The sequence below is a fragment of the Panulirus ornatus genome, chromosome 47 (genome assembly GCF_036320965.1).
Source record: "Panulirus ornatus isolate Po-2019 chromosome 47, ASM3632096v1, whole genome shotgun sequence".
Classification (NCBI taxonomy): Eukaryota; Metazoa; Arthropoda; class Malacostraca; order Decapoda; family Palinuridae; genus Panulirus; species Panulirus ornatus.
Genome location: NC_092270.1, coordinates 10,712,529 through 10,724,852, shown reverse-complemented (window position 1 = coordinate 10,724,852; position 12,324 = coordinate 10,712,529). Strand labels below are relative to the sequence as shown.

The 12,324-nt window shown below is 47.6% G+C and overlaps 1 protein-coding gene across 3 annotated transcripts in view; it reads left to right on the top strand.

The window, feature by feature from the left end:
- LOC139763541 (deoxyribonuclease TATDN1) overlaps positions 1-12,324 on the top strand; it is a 505,618-nt gene that overhangs the window by 176,251 nt on the left and 317,043 nt on the right. The window contains exon 1 of one of the 3 annotated variants that reach the window (XM_071689737.1): positions 8,337-8,571. The exons of the other annotated variants lie outside the window; for them this stretch is intronic. The gene's annotated coding sequence lies outside the window, so the exon portion shown is untranslated. Of the gene's footprint in view, positions 1-8,336; positions 8,572-12,324 lie in introns of those variants that run through there. 3 annotated transcript variants of the gene reach the window in all.

Sequence of the window (12,324 nt, the reverse complement as noted above, 5' to 3'; positions counted from 1 at the left end):
GTACCGTCATCCACAAGGGTAGTACCATCATCACTAGGGTCGTACCGTCATCCACAAGGGTCGTAACATCATCCACAAGGGTCGTACCATCATCCACAAGGGTCGTACCATCATCACTAGGGTCGTACCATCATCCACAAGGGTCGCACCGTCACCCACAAGGGTCGTACCGTCATCCACAAGGGTCGTACCGTCACCCACAAGGGTCATACCGTCATCCACAAGGGTCGTACCGTCACCCACAAGGGTCGTACCGTCACCCACAAGGGTCGCACCGTCATCACTAGGGTCGTACCGTCATCCACAAGGGTCGTACCGTCATCACAAGGGTCGTACCATCATCACTATAGTCGTACCGTCATCCACAAGGGTCGTACCGTCATCACAAGGGTCGTATACCGTCATCACTATAGTCGTACCGTCATCCACAAGGGTCGCCCCGTCACCCACAAGGGTCGTACCGTCATCCACAAGGGTCGTATACCCTCGTGCTCAAGGGTACACGGGAATCGAGCCAATGTCTAACCTAACTCGGACGAGGCATCGCAAAATTCGACTATCGTACAGGTGCCCTGAGTGTTCGTCAGCTTGGCCCGTGGACCTAAGGGGGCCAAATTAGGTCTTAGGGGTGAGGGAAGAGCGGGTGTGGGGAGAGTGGTGGTCCTCGCTCAGGCCCCGGAGCCAGAGGCAACAGACCCTCTCTACCTATCTATTAACCCGTTCGCGTCCAAGTAGATTTGCACCATCTGCAAAGGACTCTGCAAAGTTCGACTTTGGTTAGACCACAATACAGAAGGCGAAAAGTTGGTACCATTCCTTTTTATATACGTATTCTCTCTCTCTCTCTCTCTCTCTCTCTCTCTCTCTCTCTCTCTCTCTCTCTCTCTCTCTCTCTCTCTCTCTCTCAAAACTTTCTGTGGTGTGCTGTCTACTTCATCATTGCCCCATTTATTAATGTTTCTATCCATCATCTCTTCATTTATCTGATTATCATCATTTGTTTGTACAACCTTACTCGCCTCGTCAGCTCATGGTCCAGTCCTTCCCCACAACCACCAAGAAATACAGCATTACACACACACACACACACACACACACGCAAGCAGTCGCTCGATGTGTAGTGTCGCGACCCACTCATAAATTTTGGTCCAGGTTCGAATCCCAGACGTGGCAGTGGCAGTCAGCTTGAAGCTCTCCATCCTCCCCTTTCGAAGCGGTCGATGACTAGGGAACCTGGCGTAAGGGAGTGTGTGTGTGTGTGTGTGTGTGTGTGTGTGTGTGTGTGTGTGTGTGTATACACAGGGTTAAGGCACGGACCAATGGGAATATGAAATGATGATTGTCTTTTGTTACACGTCCAACCCCTTGAGTACGACGGTACGACCTTTTTTAGCACTTATGGTACGACCCTTGGGTATGTAATTCAAGCCATCCATCCCCTCGTCGTACTCGAGGGTCGTTACCGTCGTCAGTGATACGTTTATATAGATAAATCATATACATTTCATCATCAGAGAGTTCTAAGTCCACCCATCTCTCTGGAATAGGGTCTATCATATTGACGGTCAGAAGTGTGACAAAATGATTTACTGATTCGATTCTGTCCTTGAATCACGGAGATTTACGAGAGCGATAATAATCTTCGTTTTAGATTAAGGTTTACCTGATGTTAGTTTACTTTAAGGTTTACCTGATGTTAGTTTACTTTAAGGTTTACCTGATGTTAGTTTACTTTAAGACTGAGATGGTAGTTTACTGTATACTAAGACCACGTTAAGTCCACCGTCCACGATGCACAGTGAATGTATACACTCACAGTAAAACCAGATGAATACCTCACAGTTTACAATTCTGAATTTTACAATGACTATATTATTATACGAAATTCGTAGATTCATGATCAAGATAGAGCGTATGCAAATTGATATTATGAAGGAGAGATGGGAGGGAGCGAATGAGGGAGGGAGGGAGCGAGGGAGAGAGGGAGCGAATGAGGGAGGGAGCGAGGGAGGGAGGGAGCGAGGGAGGGAGGGAGCGAATGAGGGAGGGAGCGAGGGAGGGAGCGAGCGAGGGAGGGAGGAGGGCTAACGTTTAAGAAGAATAATAATCTGCCTGGCATACCAGGAAACCACCAGCGACGGTGGGGACATCATACCACATCTCTGTGGCTAAGAAGAACACCGGTACCAACCAGCCATCAGTAGCTCCTCCTCCTCCTGCTCCTCCTCCTGCTATGCACCGCTCGCTTACGACAACACCGCAGCTGATGTCGCGTCGATAATGCCTCTCGCCTGCCACGTTCCAGCTACCTGATATTTGTTCTACATTTGCATAGGAGTCCACACGGATACATTTGAATTATCCCCGGCGAAGGCGGGAGGAAGGGAAATGATGGGGGAGGCGGGAGGAAAAAAAAAAAAGAAAAGAAGCTTTGGTGTTTGTCTCTTCGTTAATTCAAGCAGACGAAGCGACACAGGCGCCGTGGTTACTTCTTGTCCCTCGTTCAAGGGAATGTCAAAGAGTCTCTAAAGTGAGGTTTCCAAGAGAGGAGCAAGTGTCTCTCTCTCTCTCTCTCTCTCTCTCGTGAGAGAGAGACGCGTTGAAGAACGACCTGTCTCCGGCGGCGCTTGAAGGTGATATTTACACACACTGAATAGCCTTCGTCGCTGCTCAAGAGAAGTTAACGTGCATTGTTCTTGTCTTTAAGCCGTGAGAAGAAACGATAGTCTACACCACTTGGAGAGGAAGGCAAGACGAATGGCCGGGCGGATGTGTTTGCCAACAACGAATGTATATCACACATGTGTTCCCGTTGGTCGAAGGAGGGATAACAAGCTCGTTCTAGACGCTTATATAATGTAGAAAATGCTTCTGGAAACGTTCGAGGGTGTGACCAGCAGCGAGGTGTGTGTAGTGCATGCCACCTATTGTACCCTGAGACAGAGTGAGAAATGAAAGGGAGCGGAGATAAATACTACGTGTTTTACGAGTGTGTGGCCGGGTGAGAGAGGGACTAAGGGGAGTGGGAGACGAGGAGACGGAGTGAGGAGGAGGAGGTGGTGTTTGGACACAAATGAAATAAAAAAAAAAACACACCAATTATAAACTCAGTTCATGAACTTTCAGGGTCATTTCTCCGTTGCCTTGAGGGTTATGTGATAGTTATTCTTTGTGTAAAATGATGTAGTGTTTATCATTAGGGCTGTACCTTGCCTTTTCTCCCCCCCACTGATGTAGACAGACGGGTTCCCTGACGTACAGAAGCTACCGTGACATAATGAGAATGTGTGGTGTCTCTCTCCCTCCCTTAACTCGTTAATCTGTGGGTCGTCTTAGGTACGGAAACAGGTGCCCTGTAGAAGAAAGCCTTGCCAAGCCAACACGCCACCTCGACTGTATATACGGAAACAGGTGCCCTGTAGAAGCAGGCCTTGCTAAGCCAACACGCCACCTCGACTGTATATACGGGAACAGGTGCCCTGTAGAAGCAAGCCTTGCCAAGCCACCTCGACTGTATATACGGAAACAGGTGCCCTGTAGAAGCAAGCCTTGCCAAGCCACCTCGACTGTATATACGGAAACAGGTACCCTGTAGAAGCAAGCCTTGCCAAGCCACCTCGACTGTATATACGGAAACAGGTGCCCTGTAGAAGCAAGCCTTGCTAAGCCACCTCGACTGTATATACGGAAACAGGTGCCCTGTAGAAGCAGGCCTTGCTAAGCCAACACGCCACCTCGACTGTATATACGGGAACAGGTGCTCTGTAGAAGCAAGCCTTGCTAAGCCACCTTGACTGTATATACGGGAACAGGTGCTCTGTAGAAGCAAGCCTTGCCAAGCCACCTTGACTGTATATACGGAAACAGGTGCCCTGTAGAAGCAAGCCTTGCTAAGCCACCGCGCCACATCGACTGTATATATAAGAGATTTTACATTGCACTTGCAGACACCTCGACTATTGCTCCCTATTATACCAGTCGGGACGAATTGTTTTGGCAGCGGTGGCGATTGGACGGGCTGGCTTGGTCTTCAGCTTGGATAAAAACATGACAGCAGACTCCTTTTAATGTTGAAAGATAAGCTTAAGTATAGCGCTCTCTCTCTCTCTCTCTCTCTCTCTCTCTCTCTCTCTCTCTCTCTCTCTCTCTCTCTCGTTCAGTGCTGCGAAATCATCAGCATTGTACGGACGAGAGAATTAGAAACTAAAAATACAAGAGAGAGAGCAGCTACGAGTCTACTACATGTTGGAGACGCTGTAGATCGAGGTGGTTTTACGTAATACAGAGCCTCACTTTGGTATCACCGCTGTTGTAACTGGCATTGAGGTGACAGTAACCATCCCCCTCCCTTGTACGATCCTCTCTAACGATGATGATCGGAAAAGGCCGAGGATGGGTACTTCAACATGACTACACCTGGTGGGCGGGAGGAGGGAGGTGTGTGGTAACACCAGCAGTGATTGTGAGGTTGTGGTCTCGTCTGGTGATATCAGGGAGGGTGACCTCCCTCTGAAGACGGTCCAGGTGCCTCTTGGACGAGAGAACGGTTCCAGGAAAGTGTGTTCCTTGGCGAGGAAGGCAGACTGAGAGAAGTATGTCTTCAGACGAGGATTGGTCCGAGACAAGTGTGTTCCTAGACGAGGACAGACCGAGAAGGATGTCCTCAGACGCGGATTGGTCCGAGACAAGTGTGTTCCTAGATGAGGACAGACCCATAAGAGCATGTCCCTAGACGAAGATAGGCCAAGTGTATTCTTAATCGAGGACGGTCTGAGAAAAACATATTCCTAGACGAGGACAATTCAAGGAAAAAAAAATAAATAACTAAAGACTCGGGTACGAAATATTATCCAACTAAGAATTATGCTCTTGGATTAATGACGACCCCGGGAAATTATGCTCCAAGACGAATGATCGTCCGAGAAAAAATGTTGACCCCTCATCAGCTACTCTGTGATAATGCTCGTAGATGATGACTCTCGGAACTACATAACCCAAGTTCTTGCAGTCATCCCCGTCATACGGTGACTCGAGGACACAGAGACGCCCGAAGATGATAACGTCGCGAGGGAGACACTAAGCCGCGGGTCCGACAGCCTCACCAGCTCTGAGGAGCGTCCAGACTTCGACCCAGAGCGGCATCCTGCCGTCGACTTGCAGCCTGCCAGCCACACACACACTCACCCACCCACCCAGCCAGCCAGGGAGGAAGATGCCACCGGTGCTGCACGTCAGTAGCCCCCGCGTTGGGTCCGCCTCATTTCTCAACCACATTTGGCCGCAGGGGAAGAAGAAAAATCTTGCTTAATGATCTACTTTGTGCTGAACAGTTAATTAGATGGTGATAGTGACTGGCGTAGCGCGTCGTGTTCTTGATACGAAAGGGAACTTTATGATACCCTCTTTTTTTTTTTTCTTTTTGTAACTCCCACCGCAACGAACTGCCGTAAATGGGGTACTGATGAACGTCAACTCTACAGGGACTTGTGGAGATAAAGGCCATCGAACAAACTCTCCCGGTAGTGGCCCTCCTCCCTCACCCGCCTCATTACCAGTGCGTGTGGCTTCAGGTGTCTGGCGCGTTTTACGAAATGTTAGACTGGGTGTCCCTCCAGAGAACGAGTGGAAAAAGTGAGGTTTTACCAGCGGTCTTGAAGTAATGATGTATGTCAGGTTCTTTACATAGTTTTTGGAGGTTCTTTTTTTTTTATCTTAGGAGGTTTGTATAAGTAATTATGGAATCTAAATATGAATAGACAACGGATAGCTACTGAAATACATGACAGAGGAGAGAAGGAAGGATTAAGTGTACATACGTTGCGAATGACGAAACTTGGAATGCATCTTACTTTATATTTCCATTGAAGCCTTTTTTTTATTCCCATTCACGTCTTTTTTTTATTCCCATTTACGCTGTAGCTACCAAAGGTGTCTTACGAATATTTCCAAACGTTAATTGTCGTATATAGCGCGAGAACCAACCCACAATTCAGCCATGTTGACTCTCGAGGTTGACGACCGACCACAAGAACGGAGTGAAAGCAAGGACTGTGACATCACTTAGTGCCATCTTGTCCAGGGCGCAGATAAGACCCATCCTTCTTGCTGAGTGAGGAGTATCTGTGGTGACAAATGATGTCATTAGGAACACCGTAAAGCACAACTTCATCTCGTAACTACATAGGGAACAAAAAGCATCTCGGGGAGAGGGGGGCACACACTGGTCTTTGTAGACTTTTATCATCATTATTAATTGTGCCTCTGCAGTTTGGGCAGGAGGGTCACTAAGGATGACTTATTCTCGTGTCTTGGGGATAGGGTATCACAGTGGCTAGCTTTATGCTCGTCATGAACTAGATGCTAGTTCGTAGAGAGAGAGAGAGAGAGAGAGAGAGAGGAGTAGTAGTTAGTGTTTACTTGAGCACAAGACCATTGCTTCCGCGTCGGAATTTCTCTTCGTCCCTTTTACGAGAACGACAAACGTCTTGGTCCCTCGTCGTTTTAAGTTTCAAGATGGATGTCCCTTTGTTCATTGTGGACTCTAAAAAAGCAGCGTGTCTCACTGTTCATTTTACGTGTTAATATTCAGTATGTCCTGTGGTCCATTTGAGGTTACACAGAGGGAGGGAGGGAGTTCATTCGTCTATCTATTTTAGTTAACCTTGAGGAACATATTGCTCGTATAAGATAAAGGAATACATCCTTAGCCTTAGATCTTTTTTACGAGACTTTGAATTCAGGTTTTAATTCTTTCCTCTCAAGCCTTCTTGATTCGCGATCTCGGTATTGATTTAGTAGCATCTCTTTGGACTGAAGGTTGCGTTCGTCACTGATTTGTGATTAAAGAGACGAAAACTGTATAATATATTCAAGTTAAGCTTAACTTGTCCAACAGCGTATAGCAGAATCCGTATTGTTCCTGGTGGGTTTTGGGTGTGAGATAAATGGCACTGATTCCTGTATTATTTTCATCACTTTGTTCCTCGCTCTCTGGTAAGAGGGTTGTATAGTCAAGTGTCGATGTACTTATTGATCACCTTTACATCCATCCTCTTTCGCTACTTTTGATAAGGATTTGCCCCCAAAAAGGGTCGTATTCGTGCATGCGGTTCGTATGACCGCGGTTCGTAACATTGCATTTAATCCCAGTTTAAATTTCACTCGAGAGAAGTCTCTCTCTCTCTCTCTCTCTCTCTCTCTCTCTCTCTCTCTCTCTCTCTCTCTCTCTCTCTCTCTCTCTCTCTCTCTCTCTCTCTCTCTCTCTCTCTCTCTCTCTCTCTCCCGTTAGGATCATATCCCTATATAAAGCGTTTACGATCGTCATGGCATGTGATCACCCACCCTCTTTCTATACACTTCCGTCCCTTGATCCTTTATGGAGATAATGGCCTCGTAAGTCCTTTTCTTTTTTATATAAGTGACTACAAGCACCATGTCCTACCGTATCTTTTTAAAGTAACGTTGCGGTTCCTACGGTCATTTTAAGAGTAGGTTAGTAACGCATCCCACAGTTCTTTTTGAAGGTTGCATCGTGAAGCAGTATAATCCATATTCTCAAAGGGAATTTAAAAGAGAAAATGGTCAAAAGATGGTTGGATGGTACGCTTGAGTAAACGACTTTCTCTCACCGTACAAATACGTAATGAATAGTCACCATGGATCACAAGGGGCGCTGGTAGATCATCATCAGAGCCAACGATAGCCGCTTGCCCCTTTACAGAGACGCTGGGAGATGATCATCAAAGCCAACGATAGCCACTTGCCCATTAAGAGGCACTGATAGGTCGTCAAGAGTCGACGATAGCCACTTCCCCCTTACAGAGACACTGGTAGATCATCAGAGCCAACGATAGCCACTTGCCCCTTTCTAAAAGAGATTTTGGGCAAGAAATTACGCCATAAGAGCCTCACAATCCCGCCCAAAGTAGCGGGCGGTTTGAGGGGGGAGGTGGTCTTAGTGGCGGACTAGTTTTTACGTCGCGTTCGGAAGCAGGTGTTACGAGTCCTCAAGCCAGAGATGCCAAAGTTTTTACAGCGTTTCCTCATTTTCGTTGTATATTTCTTTTTTCATGGAGTCGATTCATTTTCGTGTGTTCACGCGATCGACCGCAGTTACTTCTCTTCTTTTCTATTCTTACGTGTACCAACAACGCCTTAGTTTGACTGAGAGTTTTAGAATGCATTTTATCAAGAATAAGTAGATGGCGTATTACCATAATCGGACGAGTTTTTAACTTCGGCGCTGGCAACGCTGCATCTGAGTACATATTAATGCGCCAGTTCTCGAAACGGCGGCTCGAGCTGGGCTACCTGGTTGTTCCACTTGTATATTCGTATCAGTTACTTTGATGAGATCATGTCGGTACTCGGTCATGCAACGTATAATTTGTCGGAAATTGGTTTATACTGCATACTGTTACATATTTAAATGTTTAGAGGCCCGAAACATGCCTCTTGGATATTTTCTGACCATGGGAGTGGGTTGTGAGGTGAGGAGGAGCTGGAGGTGCGCGCACACACCCACACGTCTGTCGCTGGACCAGGTGGCTACGAAGTGTGGCTGAATGCAAGGTATGTGCATGATGTGCTTCCACACACACACACACACACACACACATCATACCAGCTACGCTTCCAGTCATGTTCCAGCCTCCTCCGCCTCACTGGACACCCCTAGCTTTATCTAGGTTCCTCAATCCACCAAGCTTTTCGGTCTCCATTCTGGACGATAAGCTAAGCTGGAAGGAACTCGACAGCACAACCATCATCAGGTCATCTAGCTATCGTCTTATTAGTCTTCGTATACTCAAACATACGTAGCCTATTCACACCCAAGCTTCGATAACACTTACTCAACTTTTAATTTTCTCAAAGTTATATACATTTTTCTCTCTTTCTTCTCCTCTCCCGTCCGGTCGTCTTCCCCTTGTCCACTACACAACACTGAGCTGCTGGAGAAGGTGTAGGAGGAGGCAAGCTCGCTCATCCTCGGTCCCTCATACTCCACTTTCTACTTATAAACGCTCAGTACACTTGTCCTCGTGACTCACTATACATCACATGGACCTCAAACGATAGGCAGTTCAGGGACAAGTCATCGCACCATTTTCGCCACCGTCACCTCCTGCTGCTGGATATCCCTTCTCCCCAAGCTGCACTGCAGCGCCACACACACACACAGACAAAAGGAACAGCCACATCTCAACCACTGTGAACATAGTAATCAGTAGACTGTTTCCCAATGTTTATGTAAAGATCTTCTATTTAACAAATCTTTTTGTAGCCCAGGTATGAATTTCCTTTGTATAATTTCAACCTTTAATTTGTAATCAGTTCAGTAAAGCGTTAGCCTTTATTGTTATTATTATTATTATTATTATTATTATAATTATTATTAATATTATTGTTGTTGTTACCATTGCATTATTCATGAACTTCTAATCATTTGCCTAGAGCATAACGTGTCCCTGTGATGGGTCATCTTGTTATTATTGAAAACTTATCTATAAGTACCTCGGTTCGATACCCGGCCGAGTTCATACTATAATACAGGCTAGTCTGGTGCTGTGACCCATACACACACACACACCACACACACACACAGTGTTTTGTTGTATCCACGTAGATCACTTGGTGAGCAAATGGACTGAAAGCCAAAGGTACACGATCGTAAGGGTACCTTAAAGCTCCTTCGGTACACGTTTAAGGGATACATACCTTAAGTATTTCTAGTGCTTTAGGTCTATACTATTGGGTAGTGACCTTACATAATCACCATAGTAATTAAAGGCTATTTAACTTAAGTTGATATTACATCTTTACTGGTGAGAGATGTTAGGGTTAATAACCCACCCTTACCATCCACTCCTCGGCGATCCGCACTACCAAACCAGTCCCCCTCCAGCTCCCACTCTCTCTCTCTCTCTCTCTCTCTCTCTCTCTCTCTCTCTCTCTCTCTCTCTCTCTCTCTCCGTTCTCGGTGACTCCCACCATTCAAACCAGACAGACGACGGCAAAAACTGCCCTCTTTATCCGTGACCTATTGACCTCCCTCGGACATGTTGCTGAAGGATTTCGAAATTTACCTCAGCCCTGAGGGCAGGGTCGGGTGGCCGCTTCTCGCGCCATATGGCCTGCCTGTGGCCCACCTGGGGTTGTGGACCATCCCTCTATCCCCCCCCCCCCCCTCAACGCCCTGCTGCCCACAGCTGTCGTGAGAGATGATCGTGGCCTGAGCGCCACGCCCTTGGCCAAGGCGCTGCGAGGGCCTGAGCCTTCTACGCCGTGTTGTGCAGCTGTTGATTGGATTGATAGATTATTACCGGTGTCCCCTGTGCACCCACCCACCCACCATGCTCATCCCGTGAGCGGTGGCGCAAAAGAATTCTACAGGGGGTCACAAAGGGTCTTAGTCAGACCCCCAGTGGGTGGATATTACACAATAAGGCCCTGTAATCCCCATCCATATGTCTGCAACTCTAGACGAAGAAGGTCGTCGTTGCTCCACCGTAAATCCATCCGGTGGAGAAGGGCACGACCTTACTACAACTTCAACTACTACTACTACTACTACTACTACTACTAGTACTACTATAAAGGCCGTAATAGCTTCGAACATCAAGCCTGCCTCTGGTGAAGGAAGTCATTGACCCCCTCCCCCAGTATCACACTCGCACATCTACTCCTCTGTGGAATCTTTGGCCCTCATAGCTTCAGCTTAGAACATTGAGGTCAACGTGGACTTGCACCTGCTGCCCCGCAGCCCCAGCAGGTCGTGAAGAAGGCGAGGCAGGAGGTCTGCTGGCCACACCTCTCGCATGTTACGGGAACCCGCTTCTACACGCTCGGTTATCTCGTGAATCAAACGGTCATTTTTAGCCCGTGTGTTGAGGAGCCGTGGACTGGCACTTCAATGACACCACGTCACTGTAAATACTTTTATATTTTGTGTCGTATTTACTTTCGTTTTCGTACCACGGGTTGGTAAACAACAAGTTCCTTTATGCAGTGTTAGTGGTCTTGTAACTTAGTGGTCTTGTAACACACTGTGTGACAGGGGGTTATCAAGTAGCTGCCTCTACCTAGGCTTCTGATAGGCCTCTTCCTTTCGAAGCTTCGTGAGAGCACAGAACCACTCCAACTCTTGCCCCTTCCTCTTCCTCCTCCTCCTCCTCCTCCTGCCCCTTCCTCCACCTCCTCCTCCTCCTCCTGCCCCTTCCTCCTCTTCCTCCTCCTCCTCCTGCCCCTTCCTCCTCCTCCTCCTCCTGCCCCTTCCTCCTCCTCCTCCTCCTGTCCTTTCTTCATCCTCCACCTCCTGCCCCTTCCTCTTCCTCCTCCTCTTCCTCCTCCTGCCCCTTCCTCCTGCCCCTTCCTCCTCCTCCTCCTTGATGTCCTACACTGGGGGAGATAAGGACCCCAGGGGCCTTGAACGAAAATCCCTCCCAAACCCGGCAAGGTTGTGGCTCGTTCGTCGTGTTCGCCGTCTGCTCCATCGGGAGATAGAATCCTTGATAGTTTTTATCGACAGGTCATTGAATTTAGACTTGTGATGCTGCCAGGCTCTGAGATGGTGCCGCCACCAGCTCTCTGGGCTCTGCCTCGTAGCAACTTTATCTCCCCCTCTACTGCTGACCTGCGCGCCACGCCATAGGAGTAAAGAGCTTTAGTGTCCTGAGTTCTGGATGTCACAGAAATGTCTGTGGAAGTGCGCTTGTGTATTCTGTGCCCGATGTAAAAATCTTAGGGGGTCTAGTTCATTTTCTGGTGGTCGACGTATTCGATAAAATGTGACTATAGCTTTTTATAGGACACAGAAACTGTGCCCCATACCTTTTTATAAGACATAGAAATCGTTCGTTGGTACAGTAATTGAGGCATAGACCTGTTACAACATAGTGCATCGTTTGAGACAACCGCTTGACGCACCGTATGACAGAGACTCACATTAGAAGACCTGGACGTATGATGGGGCCCAGTTTTCCCTCAGATTTCGACGTACAAGTGGATGATCACTCCTCGTTGACACGCAACCGCTAGGTGGGGAAGGGGGACGCTGATGTGCCCCGACGTTTAAGCCTTCCTCGGCGTCATCAGCACAACTGAATCTGAACTGAACATTTCCCCATTGCTCACCAGTGTGCCCCACTGACCATGGCTGACCAGCACGCACCACTGATTGACACACACACACACACACACACACACACACACACACACTGGATTCTGTGGTATTGAAATATAAGTTTGGATTCTCTGGTATTGAAATATAAGTTTGGATTCTCTGGTATTGAAATATAAGTTTGGATTCTATGGTATTGAAATATA